At 45.1% G+C, this 18,041-nt stretch overlaps 1 non-coding gene across 1 annotated transcript; it reads right to left on the bottom strand.

Moving 5' to 3' along the window:
* Nucleotides 1–10,897: 10,897 nt before the first annotated feature.
* On the bottom strand, nucleotides 10,898–10,970 carry TRNAF-GAA (transfer RNA phenylalanine (anticodon GAA)). The gene has a single exon. It is a non-coding gene; the product is annotated as a tRNA-Phe (tRNA).
* Nucleotides 10,971–18,041: the final 7,071 nt, after the last annotated feature.

Below are 18,041 nucleotides of genomic sequence, written 5' to 3'. Positions count from 1 at the left end.
TTATTCATCGACGGTTTCGCGCCCGAGGTCCATCAGTTCGGGTGAGTTTATGGATGCTAAAATCACTACCCGTGAGCGTGTTTTCAAACTGAACATTCAAAATCTCTTGTGCTTTAGTAGAGTGGAGAGCTGGGCGAGTCGGTACATGATTGAAGAAGGAAACCAGCGCAAAAGACGAAGTCCAGCGGTGTCCTGTGTTCCTTGATCCTGTGTCTTCGTCTTTTGCGCTGGTTTTCTTCTCTTGTGCTTTACTTGGAGCACGAAAATGATGTCACTGCTAAAATCACAATCCGTGAGCGTATGTTGAAAATGAACATTCGAAATCTCCTGTGCTTTAATTTGAGCACAAAAAAGATGCCACTGCAACAGTACTTTGATGAAAACGGACATGCGTATCTTCCAAATTGCTCTACAAATTTTCTCTTGAAAAGCTGAGGCAAAGTTCAAGATTACATTGCTACGTAACTAAAGTTTTTAAAGTAGAAAATTACAAGCATCTCAAAACCTGAAGAGACCAGTTCAAGATAAGCACCTATCACCCTGAACATCCGGAATCATCGTAGTGCTTATTCTCATTTTCAATGATTAGCGCAAGTGGGCTGCAAGACTTTCTATGGCTGTCTTTTCATTTGCGGCCAGGATTTGCAAGATTTCGATTATGCACCAGCAATGTTTTACTTGAAAACTCTCATTTAAACATGTCGTCCAAATTTTTCTTCCTCTCAGCTCTTTCGACGTCGACGGGACTACTGTCGGTCGAAAAAGAAAACTAGTTGCACTTCAGACGCGTATACATGGCTATCACTGCGGAGAATTAATTCTCACTAGCTGAAACAGGAAGCAGCCAGTTGGATAGCCCACACGGTTAAGCGAAATGCTTTCTGCTTTATGCAGGTAGCTATAGCATAGGGCAATTTTTCGCGCCGCTTCCGACCTAGAACTTTTGAACCCGCATTTACGATAATGAAATCATATCTAACACTCCTGCCAAGCGCCTGAATTTAGGTGCACTTATTGGGCGTGGCTTCAGCCATTAAAGTGAACTTTACGCTACGTGTACTAAATGGGAAAACGGATTGTGCTCGCAGATAGAAAATGGCAGGTGGCTAAAAGCGAATTGTTTAGTGAGGGTAATCTGTACGCTTAACCTTCAAATTTATGCTCGTTTAGAGCAGTAGTGTATATGAATAGGAACGCAGCTTCATTTTCGGCCACAGCCACAATAAATTTGTTTTATGCTAGGGTAGCGTGTCAAGACAAGTTACTAGCGCATCCAAAATCCGGACAACTAAAAACGCGGAGACTAAAGCGGGTTTTTAAAGTCTGTTATTTCGCTTGTAGTCATCGTAAAACCGTTGCACAAACAATAAAATTATGAAACAGGGAAAATCAGCATGTATGCGAATTTTCTATATTCCCTCTTATCAACAAAACGTCACTGCCGTCGAGACTACGTACACATGCCTCACGGTGTGGTCTGGAAACACAATGCGGAAATAAATTAGCACTTCAGCGAGTGCGCTCATATTACACTGTTTTGAGGGGCTAGAGTGCACTTTTAGCAAGTGGCACTCATCGTAAGTGCACTTTATGTAGCCCGCTTTGCGGGGGTGTTACGATAATAATTATATACCAATAAGAACATAATGGGAGATATAGTGTGATAGCTAAGGGTCGTTTTCTCTGCCATCGTGCCACACCAAAGTACAAGTACCTGTCCAGTCGGTGACCTCCGGAAAATTGGATCGCCCGTGCCCCTCCACTACGGCACCTCTCTCTTCCTTTCTTCTTTCACTCCCTCCTTTACCCTTCCCTTACGGCGCGGTTCAGGTGTCCAACGATATATGAGACAGATACTGCGCCATTTCCTTTCCCCCCAAAACCAATTATTATTATTATTATTATTATGCCCAAATGCCGCAGTTCCTCCTCGCAGTTTAGGTGATTGCAGTAGCCTCCGCATCCAGTCGGCTGTGAAGTCTAACGCTTTGCAGGGTGTAGTTATTAGCAATGCCATTCGACAGGCTGATCACAAACGAGCCGGTATTTGCAGCAGTCTCGTCCATCAAGTAAAACGTTCTGATGCTGTGGCTATGTCTGACCGTGTCAGCCAATATGTCGAAGCTCTGCACATCGAAGGGTTCTGCACAAGGGCTCTGCACATCGAAGATAGGAGGAGGAAATTGAAGCAGTCCTTAATATACACTTTTCTCAAGTTCGACATTTCAGCCAGCACACTGAAGAAGTTTGCTCAGCTTGAAGGCGGCCATATTGACAAAGGAAGAGTGAGTTCCTGTAATGTATTGTTTTCATACAGCGCCGCAACCCAGTCATAGTTCCTGTGGTTGTAACGTCTTAGGCTCACTTGCGTTGAGATGATTCTGAAAGCCAGAAGGGCTTCATTTTCTCGAAATATTCTGGCTACAAGTCCATTACTTTCTTCGTTACAAATGAACCTTGTTAGGGTTAGAGACGAGAGGGTCCGATTTCGCAAAATTCCTCGCAGAAGCAAATTCTTCGTTTTGTCATTTCTTGCAGCAAAGCGCAAAGCGTCAACGCTGTGATGAACTGGAGGTAGTTGCTGAACGCATCTCCGTGTGAGTCTAGCGCAAGAGATCCGTCCATACTGAATTCTCTCAACGTTGAGTTCCCCATGAGAGCTTCCAGAATTGCGTTACTCTGCGGCTCCGCAAGGAAGCAGCCGTGCATCCTCATGGAAGTCAAGCAGGTGGATGTGCGGGGAAGTGTACACACTGCCGCAAGAAAGTTTGCTGGACACACTGTACACAGTACATTCAAACTCTTCGAGGCTGGTCAAGCACTGTATGACCACAGCGATATCGCTAGATATTTCTATTTCCGAAAACTCCAGCTTTAAGGTCTTGAGTGACGTATTGCGCCCAAGGTCGTCGCAGAGAAGTGCCTCGGAACTACCAGAACGTGGTAGTGGGGTGTGCACAGACGCGATGCAATGATGGGTCATGAGTAGCCTATGCAGAGCTCTGTCAGCCTGTGGCGATTCGGACTCCTATGGATCCGGCAGTTCAAGGCTAGAAAAGGAGAACGTTTCCAGGGAGAGCCGGCCGGGAGTACCCGCTAATTCCTGCAGCTCGAAGCGTGCAGGGAAGAGAAGCGTGTTCCATTGTCTAAGGTGGTGGATGATGCGGCATCCGTGAGCGTCCGTCGCTGTGCAAGGCGCATAGTAGCTGAGAAGAGGGCCTATGTCGTAACGCCTTCCGCCCTCTGTATTTGCCCGGGGAAACCGGAAGAGGTTGCTTCGAGCGCTGCAGCACGCGTTCTTGGGTCGTCGACAGGTGTCCCAGGGTGTTCCATTGCACCTGCATAGGGCACAGCATGTAAGAGAGTCGCAATTATCGATAATTACAAGCTTTAGATGCACGGTATCATAAATCATGCATGCTTAAGGGCTAGCATAAGCGCAATGAGTTGTTTAGAATTCTAGCTATGTCTGATTTCTTTAAAATGTGGCATGATTTACCAGCGATGTCAGTTGCTGAGCCTCATCTGTTTATTGAATAGAGTGCATTTGAGGTTCAGCAAAGGTATTGAAATTGTGAACCTCTCTTGGAGAGTTTTGAAACGCAAATGCAGATCACTTGGAGGTCAACATTCTTATTCTTTTTTGGAGCAAGTATTTCCAAGTGGCGCCTGGAATACCTCATTCTGGCTCCTGCCGAAGCCAGAAGAAGGTAAATGAAAATTGAAAATTGAAATAAGGTAACTGAAAAAATAATAATAATAATTGGTTTTTGTGGAAAGGAAATGGCGCAATATCTGCCTCATATTTCGTTGGACCCCCGAATCGCGCCGTAAGGGAAGGGGTAAAGGAGGGAGTGAAAGAAAGGAAGAGAGAAGTGCCGTAGTGGAGGGCTCCGGAATAATTTCGACCACCTGGAGATATTTAACGTGCACTGACATCGCACAGTACACGGGCGCCATAGAGTTTTGCCTCCATAAAAACGCAGCCGCCGCGCAGATTTGAGGCAGGTACTCTCCAATAAAAACTGGTATTTTCTAGTAGCAAATCAAAGCGGCCCCACATCCTTTCTGTCGGTGCTTACTGTGTAAATGTTATTGCCAACATTCACTGGCAGTGGCAGAAACACTTGGTCTTTTCTGAAACAACCGCTAAGAAGATCGGTCTATTCGGGTCGGCAGGTGCTGCTATAATCCACATTGTGTGAATAAATCTCGACTTGAAAGAGCAATTTACTTACTGCCAGCGATAACTTTCAAGCGCTTAATTCAGCCTCCGGCAAACCTGGTCCGCTTTGAATCCTATTGTTATGAGTGTGTTTTTTATGAAGAGATAACTTCTTCGCCCATATTTTAAGTCTTAACACCTGGCAGTGATTCTTTCCATTAGGACAGTACTCTGGGTGACTGTTGCAAAAGGAAAATGCAACGCTATATTGAGCTGCTCTTGGAGAGGCTGTAAAAATTTTGGGAAATAATACTGTACAAAGGACAACAAAGATGGGAAGCTTATATTAGAGTTATTTGCATGTTTACTCTAACAGTTTCGTGTAATTGGTGCAGCATAAGCAGGAAATTATGGCAATACTGGCGTCATCATCGTTACAAACTGCAACTATGTTCTATCACTCGCGACAACCTCTCTAAAGTATCCAAATATACGTCCCGATAAACTTTCGGTTGAGACAACAAAATCCGGTAGTGCATTTCCAAGCCTTTATTGGCACACAGTGCGCAAAAACGGATCACTTACATCACGTACAAAAAAAAAATCTGCTCACGATCTGCCGCAGAAATAAGTGCCCCAGACTCAGGCCACCGTCGTTGACCCGCATAAACAAATTCGTCCGGCTGCATCGTTCCCAGCCCGCAGCCCACACAAAACGGCAAAGATCCGGCAAAGATCTCTCTACGTTCATCCTTGCACAATGCAACACTTGCATCACGTACCACAACCTAGACATAAAAAACAGATTACACACTGTGGCCCTTGCGAAAATAGACAGATGTTGCCCTTCCCAACCCTCCACCTTTTGACGCTTGGTTTGCGTCTGTTCTCTTCAGTACGGTTCGCTATCGCGATAACCGTCTAGTGGGACGCCCAAGTACATTACTGGGGTCGTCACCCAGGACATGTTCGCAAAATTGTCGGGCTTCGTTGGCCATTCTCCGTGCCAAAACCCCAGGGACTTTGACCAATTCACTTTACTGCCTGTGAGTTTGGTGAATTCTTTTACACATGCTACGGCCTCGGTTACACCTTCCCGATTCACTGTGAACACTGCGACATCATCCGCATAGGCCTGCAGCTTAACTTCTGCCGCTTGAATCTGGAAGCCACGAATTTTTTAATTGTTCATGATATTCAAACACAACGCTTCGATGTAAATTCAGAATAGAAGGGGGCTAAGGGGACAAACCTGGCGCACCGAACGCTGCAGGACGATGGGGGCCCCCAAACTCTTATTTACAATTAGTCTTGTCGTGCAGCTCCGGTACGCCAAGGCCACTCCATCGCGAATAATGGACCATGCATTTACATAGTCGAGTACGCAGAACAGGATTTCGTGCGAAACACAATCAAATGCTTTCTCAAGACCTAGCTGAAGTATGGCTACACCACAATTTGTATGATCACAACATTTAAGCACACACCTCGCTCTATGAATATTGGTAACAATGGAGCGCCCTTTGATCCGACACGTCTGGTGTGGACCGACTATATCTTGAATAACTGACTGTAGTCTACGGGCTAAAATCTTCTTGAAAACTTTATAATGTACGTTTTTGAGTGCAATAGGCCGATATGCTGTGACCAGTTGTAACTTTTCTGCTTCATCATATTTATGAATTAACACTGTGTGGGATTTACCGTAAGAAGGAGACAATTCATTTACTTTGTAGGCTTCATTATACACTGCTGTCAGTACTGGCACTATTTCGTGTTTATATGCTTTGTAAAAAGCCGCACTTAATCCATCAGGTCCAGGTGATTTTCCAAGGTTCAAACTTTCTATCGCATGCTCGACCTCTGACGCAGTTATCGACAGCTCCAACCTTTCTTTCTGTTCGTCATCTAATCGCGGTAAAGCGCCAAGAACCTTTTCCTTGAACGCGCTCGCATCCACTTCTTCCTTCGCAAACAACACCTGATAATATTCAAGAAATGCCTGCAGGATATCACCGCTTTCTCCAGATAACGCCCCACCCAAATCAATGTGGTTTCGCTGAGAATGCGTTTTTTCAATTCCTAGCGCACGTTTTGACGGTGTCTCCCCAGCTGCTACATCTTGCGCCCTAGCCCGCACAAGCGCGCCACGGTAGCGTTCTTCTTCGAAGAGTTCAATCTTATGTTTTATTTTTCTAAAGTCGTCCATCTATTTTCCAGGTTCTTCTCTTTCTTTTCCGAGAAGTCTAGCCGGTAAAGATCTTAAATTTTCTTTTTCACGCTTCTCCTCTTGTCGTATGCAGCTTGACCTTTCGATCGCTGCTATCTTCATTTGTTGGTTGCAATGTTCCCACTGCTGCCATTCTTTCAGTTCCCCATTCGTCTCTATTTGACGATTTCTTCATTTACTTTCCTGGTAAAGAAAACTGATTTCCTCTTTTCTTTGTCCCTATCCCACACTCCACTAAACAATGATCAGAAAAAGATACCGGTACTACACTGTAGGTACTGCATTTTGAAATAACGTCCGGCGACACCTAAATGCGATCTAGCCGTGCATGGCTTGACCGCTGAAAATGTGTGAACCTCAGACAACGCTCCACTTCTAAACATTCTGCCACATCATCGAGGTTGCACGTCGCTATAACCTCTGAGAGTGCCTCAGTGCTTCTGTCCCTAAACGCCCGTGCACTGGTTTTATCACAACCTCTCAGGACGCAATTGAAGTCACCCATGACGGTCAGTGATTTCTCCCAAATTAAACACTTTTGTAGGTTTTGAAAAAAAAACTGTCCTTTCATCCACCGCATTTGGATCGTAAACACAAATGATGCGCCAATACGTTTTGTTGTACACGAAGTCAACCAAAACACAGCTCACCGATGGACACGCCATATATCTGTGAACCTCAAGTCCCGGTAAATTCTTAACAAAAATGACACAGCCCGCAGACGTGCCTATAGCGTGGGACACTACTGCAAAAAACCCAGACGTGAAACGTCGCACCATGTTCCCGGTCTCATCTTCCCCGTCAATTTTCGTTTCCTGCACTGCCAGGACATCAATGTCATGCTCAGTTAAAATGTGGTATACCTGGCTCTGATTCTTGATAATGGCTGCATTTGGGCGAGTTGGTTTTCCATTCTGAACGTAAAAGCGCAAAAAACACAAGGACACAGACTAAGGCAGACAACACGAGCGCTTACTTCCAACTGATTTTATTTCATGCAAGAAGCGAAATTTATACTCTTGATAAGTGTCTGCACATGCTTACAGGGCAATTACCGCAGAGTTATGACTGATACCAGTTATCATGTAACACATATGAAAGATGTCAGATATGCCATCTCTTTTTGTGACAGCAGAATTGATGGAGCACTTATGCAATCATCCCCAGCTTGCCAGTCTCCTGACGTTAAGTGTACCGACTTTTATGGTGGACGCAGGAGCCATTTTCATACAGAAGAAAGAGGCCGGGAACATGGTGCTTACAATTCCCGTTTAGCGCGTGGCTAGACGACGTCTTTGACACCGGAGCCATCCGGTGCTGGTTCCAGGCCTGGCTGCGGGGGCGGTTTGTTGAGAGTTCTCCTCTCCGTCGAAACATTAGGTCGTGGTCGGATGGACGGCCGCCGTCCTTGGGTCGTTTTTGCCGGCGGCTCCTGGACACTGAGGGATGTCGCCTTGTCTCCATCGGCTCCGGTCTGGGCGTGTGGTCGCTTCGCTGGGGCAGGACCACTGGTAGTACGGGCGCCGCTCTTGTCATTGTTCTCGTTCGGAGTTGCTGGCTCGGTTTCTTAGAGCGCCGCAACGCTTATTTCATCACTCGACGCCTCCATCCCATTTGTCGAAGATTCTGCCCCTTCAGGCTTCCGCCCACCATCGCTGCTGAAGGGTCCCGAAGAGTCCGTCGCGCCTGCGTGCTTTTCTGGTTCGCCAATGCCTTTTGCAGATTCTTCGGCCTCGGCTACGTCCATCAAGAGTTCCGCAGAGTCGTCTTTCGACTCAACGCCCGTAGCCACCGCATAAGTTCGGACACAGTCGGCATCCGCGTGACCGTACCGCAGACATTTCGTACAGCGGAGAACTTTACATTCACGCCGCACGTGGCCCGTACCGTGGCAGCGCAGGCACTGCATTGGACGTCCAGGCGCCACGACAAGAGCCAACTCTCCGGCGACGCGTACCTGGTGTGGTAGGTCATCCACTTTAAGACCGGGCTTCAATTTCAGTAGGACAGTTCTTGTCATTGACGCCTTGGATCCGCCACCGCTCTCGCGTAACGTCGGTCACTTTGCCAAACGCCGCTAATGCCGTCCGAATGTCGTCGTCGGCCACACCATGAAGCATACAGTGTAGCCGCAGCTTTACCTGTTGGTCTTCCGGGTCGATGATGAGGCAGCGGCGTCTCTTAACTTGCAGCTCATTGAAGGCGAGCAAATTCTTTGCTGCCACCGTGCTCCGCAGGGTGACCGCCAACACATGGTTGATTTGGTACGCCCCCAACGCGACCACGTCGGGGAGCGTACCGGTCTCGGCCAGGGCGTCACGGAAATCCTCAACCCGAAACGGCCTCGCTGGCACGTCTCCGTGAAGAAAAACCGTGTTGAAAACAACACGTTCTGTTGGCAGTGTCGGCAAAATGATCTGGTAATCCTTATCTTCACAGTCTTCAATCCTGTTTCCGCGGCCGTCGAAGGCCGCTGTCGCCGCTCCGCTGGAGCCCATGACTCTGCGATCCGATCAGCTCGGCTGCCGGAAGCAGAATGGCACAGTCACACACAAAGGCAGCATTGCTATATACAAAGAGATAAAAGCAATATTTTAGTTGTGTACTGCATTGAAGTCAAAAATGTCTCATAGAGGACAGGTCGTCGAAGACAGGTAACCAATCGCGAGGTTCATTCTGGGCCCTGAAAACATCCCTGATGTGCATCACACTCTCAGCGAAATACTGCCGAGCGGGACGTATAACAACATGTTCATGTCTTACATCCATTCTTGTTTTGCACACGCTGTGCATGCACAGCAGCATCATCATGTCACACGGCACTCCTTCATGTGAAGCACATGGTAGAATACGTATCCCAAAAGGCGTTATCGGCAAATCTTTTTTTAAAGTTCGCTGAAGAATATCCCACAGGAAAATTGCGTCGTGGCAGTCGAGAAAGATATGTTCAATAGTTTCTGGTTTTTTGCAAATAATACAGTTAACACTCCAAGGCACAAAGAGACATTTGCTTTGCAGCCATGGCTTCACTATTAGAGTGCCAGTATGCAATTGAAAGATGAAAGACTTGGCCGAAGCTCTGATTGGCATTCTTTTAACACTTTTAAGGACATCACACTCAGAATCCAATTTATACACAGCACGATACACTTGTACTGGCAAGACCACATCACGTAGATCCTTATATAGCACCTTCCCTGAGACTTTGGCCACATACTCTTCCGAAAACCTCGCCTGGAGAATACGAAAGGATGCGACAACTTCGTGCAAAAATGAACTTAACGCCGTTGTGCTTGATACAGTGGACACTATATACTCAGGCAGTGAATGACATAATCGCACTTGTAATATTTTTCTTAGAAAATGATCACTTTGATCGCGCAAGAAAAAAAAAACCGGGTAACTACTTGTTTGAGAAATAAATGCGACAGCCCGAGACCCCCGTTCCGTACGGCATGGAATAGGTTGCACCGGCCTGTTCGTTCCCGTGTAGAGGCCCATGCAAACGTCGCAAATACTCGGTGCAGCTTCTGCACCGCCGCTCTTGCCATGCACAACGCTTGCAAAACAAAATATTTTAGCAACCAAAAATACATTTCACACAGTGGTTCTCGAAAACATGAAAAAATTGTGCCCTCCCCATTTAGCTGTCTGAGATTTAACTCGCTGCGTTTCCTCGTCCCAATATTCTTTACTTTTCCGGTAATGCTTGAGAAGGATTGCAAGGTACTTGCCAGGAGTTATCGTCCATTGCATCTGGCTCTGGCAGAAAAATTCTGGAGTGTGTTCCCAGTCTCCATGCCAGAATCCTAAGCATTTTGTCCAACTTACTGCGCTACCAGTTACCCTACAGAACTCCGCGGTTTCCTTAACAACTTCACGCACACTGTCCTGGTCGGCACAAAACACTGCGATGTCGTCTGCATAGCCCAAAACCCAAACATCCGCATCAAAGAAGGTATACCCTCGAATGTTTGGTCCCGTAAGGCGTCTCAAACAGAATGGCTCCAAGTAAAGGGTGAAGAGGAGGGGCGAGAGTGGACAGCCTTGTTGGACAGAAGACAGTACTGGTAAGCGTTCACTCTTTATAAACTATTTTCACGCCATCAGTGATGACAGAGCCGACGTTCACATGCTCCAAAAGCGCGAACAGGATGTCGTGTCCGACCCTGTCGAATGCCTTCTGCAGATCTAATTGAAGCATAGCTACGCGGTCATGCATTGCGTTGCAACATTCAAGGACACTTCTTGGTGTGTGTATATTTGTGAAAATTGACCTGCCTTTTATGCCGCAAGTCTGGTGCGGGCATACGAGTTACGTGATAACATTCTGTAACCGACTGGCAATCACCTTCATGTATATCTTATAGTCGACATTTGTTAGACTTATAGGACGATAGTTTTCGACGCAGAGTAACCTAAAGCTATTTCGGCACGGGGATGGAGGCGTAGGCTACTGCTTGCGTACTATGTGCAGTGTTCAAGCGAAACAAAAAAAGCGCTGCCGAAACCCGGGATCGAACCAGGGACCTTTAGATCTTCAGTCTAACACTCTCCCAACTGAGCTATTCCGGCACTTTTTTTAATGCCTTTATAATGATACAAGCACGATGCATTGCTAAAACAACGCGGCCTGCTTCGGCCGGTCACAAGGTCAAATTACTTGAGTTGCACCAATTCATCGAGCACACTCAACGCACAGGTGGGTCTGCCTGTGCCCGGTACACATCTCGTATGTAACACACACTCTCCACAAAGTTCTCTCTTACAGAGCGAATAACAACATCAGCATTCGGGACAGCCATTCTAGTTTTTCATAAACTATGGAGGCCCAGAAGCATAATCATGCCGTAAGGGACGCCTGTGTCATCTATGTCTACCGGTAAGTATAGCGAATTCCAATTGGTGTTATGGGTAATTCCTTTTTTAGCGTCCGTTGTAAGACATCCCAATAAAAAAATCAGGTCCCAGCATTCAATGAACATGTGTTCTATAGTCTCAGGCTTTTTGCAAAGCAAGCAGTTTGTTGTCCATGGTACAAATATACCTTTGTCTGCAAGCCACGTCTTAACCGGCAAAGTACTCGTGTGTAATTTGAGAAAGAATGTTTTTGTGCTTGCCTTGACTGGCATCTTTTTAATAAGTTTTCGAACATCTTGCCGTGGGCCTCCAGAATTTATTGTACGGTACAGAGGCACAGGCATTATTATGTCTATCAGATCCCTGTACAACTTTTTCATCTTTACAGCGCTAAGGTACTCTATTGAAAACCGAACCTTAAGGAATCGCACAGAGTCCACAACTTCTCTCAAGTAACCTCTAGCAGCGTAAGCTGACAGTCTCACAGTACACACTATAAAATCTGGCAGAGCACTGCTCAGACGAACCTGCATCATGGAACGCAAAAAGGGGTCGTTCTGATCTCTTATAAACATAAATCGCGACACAAGCTGCGAACAAACAAATGTGCGAGACCAAGGCCGCCATTTTGAACAGCTCGAAACAAATTGGTTCTCTTAACCCTCTCCCAACTTGAACTCCAGATAAATACAGCAAACACCCTATGCATTTTTTGGACATTTACACGCGACATAGCCAAAAACTGCCAAACATACCACACCTTCGCGATTAAAAACATGTTGCAAACTGTTGCCCTCGTAAACATCGACAAGTCTCGTCCTTGCCATGCCCTTGCTTTTTCCTTAACTTCTGGCGTCACCTCATTCCAATAATCAGCGCTCTTGTCATAGTGCTCTAGAGGCCCACCGAAGTAGCTTGGTGGAACGGCTGTCCACTGCAAATTCGCGAACGCCGGCGGTGTATTATGCCAGCTTCCATGCCAAAAGCCGAAACTATTCTCCCAATTAATCTCAGCACCTGTTAGATGACAAAATCGTTTGGCTCACCAACAGTTTCCTGAACACTTTCGCGGTCACTGCAAAATACAGCTATGTCGTCTGCATACGCAAGAATTTTAACATTAGATGACTGAAACCCGAAGCCATTAATTCGCTCGCAGTTAATAAGATTTAAACAGAAGGGCTCGCGATAAAGCGCAAATAGCAATGGTGAAAGTGGGCATCCTTTCCTATCGAAGGAACGCAGAGGGACGGCGTCACTCAGGTTATTATTGACAATGATATGAACAGAACACTTGCTGTAAACGATCTTAAGGCCATCTTGTATTACACTACCCACATTCACTTGTTCCAGGACCGAGAACAAGGCATCGTGTGCCACGCGATCAAACGCCTTCGACGGGTCTAGCTGCATCATTGCGACTCGGCTCCCGAAGACATCACAGCATTCAAGAATACTGCGAGCAACGTGTACATTCGTGCAAATTGTACGGCCTTTCACTCTGCATGTTTGGTGCGGTCCAATGAGCTTCGTGATCACACTCTGCAGCCTTCGTTCTAGAATTTTCATATAGATCTTATAGTCAACATTTGTGAGGGTTATCGGACGATAAGCCCCCACTGACTGCAATTTCTCTCGGTTATCTGTTTTAGGGATCAATACTAGGTGAGTAGTGCGAAAGGAAGGTGGCATTTGATTCACTCTATATGCTTCTGCGATCATTTCATATAAAACCGGGCTGACTTCTTCACTGAATGCTTTATAAAAAGCAGCCCCCTAGACCATCCGGCCCCGGTGTTTTCCCAAGTGGTAGTCCATCTATAGCCTTCTGAACCTCCTCTAAACTAACAGGCCGTTCTAGGCGAGCCTGTATCTCTTCGTCTAATCGAGGCATGAGCTGCAAAAAATCTTCCCACTGCCCGCTCTTCACGCTTCTTTCACTCCCTATCGGCTCTTTGTAATGGTCGACAAACGCCTGCTCAATTTCTTCTTTACCGGTCGTTATTCTGTTGCGGTAACGGATCTGTCGGATTTCATTTTGTGCAGTATACGTTCTTTCATCGCACAACGCACGCTTATAGGGAGTTTCGCCCGCCCACAGCTTTTCGGCGCACGCCCTTATCACAGCCGCCCGGTACTTATCTGTTTCCAGAGCTTCTAGCTGGCTTTTAACTTCTCTGATTTCTTTTATGTGCAACCCAGGCGCTGCTGTTTCCATGCACGTCAAAAAGTTTATTTGGCACTGCAATTCTTTGATTCTTTTCTTTTGATCTTGATGACGGATAGTTCTTTTTATCGCTAGCATCTTGACGGTGTTCTTAAAGTTTTCCCACTTATCTGCGCAGCTTCCTGACTTGGTGGACGACACTTTGGTCACTTCTTTTTTAACTTGTTTAACGAAGGCTTCGTCTTCTAGCAATTTCACATTTAGTTTCCAAAGTTTCCAGTTGAAGCGGGTCTTAACGGCTTTATTCCCAAAGGTCTAATCCATCAAATTATCGCCCAATATCTTTAATATGCATCGCCTGCAAACTAATGAAACACATCCTTTATTCTCAAGTTGCCGAACACCTTGATAACAACGCATTCTTCTTCGCTAATCAGCACGGTTCCCGCTCTGGTCTTTCTTGTGAGTCGCAGCTTCTTGAATTCACGACTGATCTTCATTAAAACCTTGATTCATTTTTTCAAACTGATGTTATATTCTTAGACTTTTCTAAGGTTTTTGATCGTGTTCCTCACTTGAGACTCCATCTGTAAACTTTCTTCTCTCAGCCTAGACCCATTAATCTTATCATAGATCAAATGATTCCTCACCGACCGCTTTCATTTCACCATCATAGGAGGGCATCCTTCAGCCTCAACCAAGGTTCTTTCTGGCGTTCCACCGGGCTCAGTCCTTGGCCCGTTTCTTTTTCTCATCTATATTAACGACCTTCCTTCTGGTATTTCATCACCAATACGTCTCTTCGCAGATGACTGTGTCCTCTACCGCCGAATTTCATATCAAACCGACCAGACCACGCTTCAGGATGACTTAATTTTAATAGATGACTGGTGCAATAAGTGGCTGATGCAGCTTAATATCTCAAAATGCAAGTTTATGCAAGTTTCGCGCAAACGCTCTAACGTCACCCACGTGTACTCTTTAAACTCAGTCAATATTTCACAAGTACTAACGTATCGTTACCTCGGTATCTTAATCTCAAGCAATCTAAATTGGTCCGAGCATATAATTAAACAGGTCGCGGAGTGCTCCAAAACACTGGGTTTTATTCCAAGAACATTATCGTTGTCGCCCCCGACCGTCCATAAACTGGCATATGAAACCTTCGTACGATCCAAACTCGAATACGCATGCGCAATCTGGTGTCCACATCAGACTTATCTCATTAACTATTTAGAGTCTGTGCAGAACCGCGCCGCTCGCTTTATATCTTCAAAATACTACAAAATCAGTATCAGCGGTATAAAATCATCACTGCTTCTCCCCTCATTGGTCTTTCGCCGCACGATATCACGGCTATGCCTGTTTCACAAAATATTCTATCATTTCGCGCATCTGCGCCAATCTTTTCTTCATCCACCAGCACGTTCATCTCGACGCTTATTCAATAGCTTAAGTATACAGCGCCTGCATGGATCAACATCTGCTTTTAATAAGTAATTTCTACCAATCGCAATACAGGAATGGAATGAACTAACAGATTCTACTGTCATGGAAAATGACCCTGTCAAATTCAAAGACCGGTTACTATCTTTCTTTGAACATTAAATTTGTCTATATTTCTTTTCTCGCCCATAGTTTGATGTGCTTGAGCGACTCGTTTGTAAATCCCGTTCTCTACTCAATTGGGTTTTTTTCTGTAACTGTTTTAATTGTGATCTCATTTGATGTTACTGATAGTATTCGTTGTACTAATTGCCCTCATTGTATGTTTATATATATATATATATATATATATATATATATATATATATATATATATATATATATATATATATATATATATATATATATATGTGGTTATGGTTAATGGGGGTTTAACGTCCCAAAGCGACTCAGGCTATGAGAGACGCCGCAGTGAAGGGCTCCGGAAATTTAGACCACCTGGGGTTCTTTAACGTGCACTGACATCGCACAGTACACGGGCCTCTAGAATTTCGCCTCCATCGAAATTCGACCGCTGCGGCCGGGATCGAACCCGCGTCTTTCGGGCCAGCAGCCGAGCGCCATAACCACTCAGCCACCGCGGCGGCTATATATATATATATATATATATATATATATATATATATATATATATATATATATATATATATATATATATATAAATATATATATATATATAAATATATATATATATATATATATATATATATATATATATATATATATATATATATATATATATATATATATATATATATATATATATATATATATTAAAAAAAACGTTCCCCTATGCACCTTGGTTTCGGTATATATATATATATATATATATATATATATATATATATATATATATATATATATATATATATATATATATATATATATATATATATATATAGCACACAAGGCAAAGTAAATGAGGGGCCCGCTAGACGAACTTATGAAGGGAGCTAACAGTCACCGAAACCAAGGTGCATAGGGGAACATTTTTTTTTAATGTGTTATGCTTAGCAGTGGGATAATATTACTTAGATTAATAAATCACTTAAAGATAATTACTTATATACAGCTGCAGAAAAACAACCATGCCGCCGGTGGGATCCGAACCCAAGACCTCCGAATATCGCGTCCGGTGCTCTTACCAACTGAGCTACGGCGACGGCTGTCCAATCTGCTGCTCTCGTGGGTATTTATGTTTATTTGGTGTACGCGAACCTTGAGAGTGTTCACCAGCGCCACCCTCGACCATAGCGGCGGACGTAGCACGTACTGTATTACCGCGAGCGTGACGTGGAACGTCATCTAACGGCGAGCGAGGAAACTGTGCGAGAGCCCTCTTAAGCAACCTGTGCATCAAGACTGCCAGAACCGAGACCCTCGTCAAGCTATTAGCAGACAAGGTAAAGTAAATGAGGGGCCCGTTTGACAAACTGATGAAGGGAGCCAACACTCACCGAAACCAAGGTGCATAGGGGAACGTTATTTTTTTTTAATGTGTTATGCTTATCAGTGAGATAAAATTGCTTAGATTAATAAATCGCTTAAAGAAAATTACTTATATAAAGCTGCAGAAAAAACAACCTTGCCGCCGGGGGGATCCGATCCCACGGCCTCCGAATATCGCGTCCGGTGCTCTTAGCAACTGAGCTACGGCGACTTTTTTTTCTTTATTGCCGGTGAACAATACATACGCAGAAATAAAAATCTCTAGCCACACTTTGGCCGAGACAATGGATTAAAACAATTTCATATCAATCAGTTCATCCATAACTGCCACCCAGTCCGGCGGCTGGGGTCGACTGCAGAGAGCATCTCTCAGGAAAACTGCACTTTCTATAAAGTTTTCTCTCACTGGTCGCACATTTGCGTCGGCGTGCCTGGCCGCCATTCTCGTTTTCCAGATGCTGTCGAGGCCCAGTAGCATAAACATGTCGTGAGGAACTTCCTCACTTTCTATAGGTAGAAACCGGATGCCATAAGGAGTTACAGGTAGTTCTTTCTTTAATGGTCTTTGCAAGATGTCCCAGTGGAAAACCGGGTCCAAGCAGTCGATAAAATCATGTTCGATGGTCTCGGGTTTTTTGCAAACTATGCAGTCGGTGGTCCAGGGCAAAAAAATGCCTTTATCGTTTAGCCATGTTTTCACCGGAAGGGTACCAGTATGAAGTTTAAAGAAAAAGGATTTGACAGTCGGTCTTACCGGCATCTTCTTAACTCGCTTTAGCACATCTTTGCCTGGGCCTCAGCAGCAAAAGGAACGGTATAAGGGAGCAGGTATAAATATATCTAGCAAATCTTTGTACAGTTTTTTCCTGGGTACAGCAGATAGATACTGTGTAGAAAAGTGAGCGCTCAAAGTGCGAAAGGCTGCCACAACTTCACGCAAAAAACCTGTTACAGCACGATTCGTGGCCGGGTAACTGGACACAACAAATTCCGGCAACACGTTGCCTAAGCGCACCTGCAACATTGTGCGCAACAAGGGATAGGTTTGATCACGTAGAAACAAAAATCTTGAGACAACTTGCTTCAGAAACAAATTAGAAAGACCAAGGCCGCCCCTTTTGACCGGAAGGAACAGATTAACTCGACTTGTTCGCTCCCAATTTGAGCTCCAAATAAAGACAGCAAACACTCTATGCAGCTTCTGCAGGTTTGCTCGGGTAATGAGCACGAACTGCAATATATACCAAATTCTGGCTATTAAAAATACATTACACACACTTGCGCGCGCGAAAACAGAAAGGTCACGTCCTTTCCAGCCATCCGCTTTTCTCCTTGCACTCTGCGTTATCTCACCCCACAACTCCGTACTGCTTTTATAGTGCTCCAAGGGTACCCCCAAGTACTTCGCAGGGGCGGTCGTCCATTTCATGTTAGCAAACACGGCAGGTGTGCTGTCCCAATCCCCGTGCCAAAAACCTATGCACTTATCCCAGTTAATTTCGGACCCAGTCTTTTTGCAATATTCCCCCGCAACTTTCACAACTTCTTTAACGCTTTCTTGATCCGCGCAAAAAACAGCAATATCATCAGCGTAAGCAAGCACTTTTACTTGCGCCGACAGAAGAGTGAAACCGCAGATCCCATCATTGTGCAACAGTGATAAC

This window comes from Amblyomma americanum, chromosome 10 (genome assembly GCF_052857255.1).
Source record: "Amblyomma americanum isolate KBUSLIRL-KWMA chromosome 10, ASM5285725v1, whole genome shotgun sequence".
NCBI lineage: Eukaryota > Metazoa > Arthropoda > Arachnida > Ixodida > Ixodidae > Amblyomma > Amblyomma americanum.
This window is presented reverse-complemented; position numbering and strand designations above follow the sequence as displayed.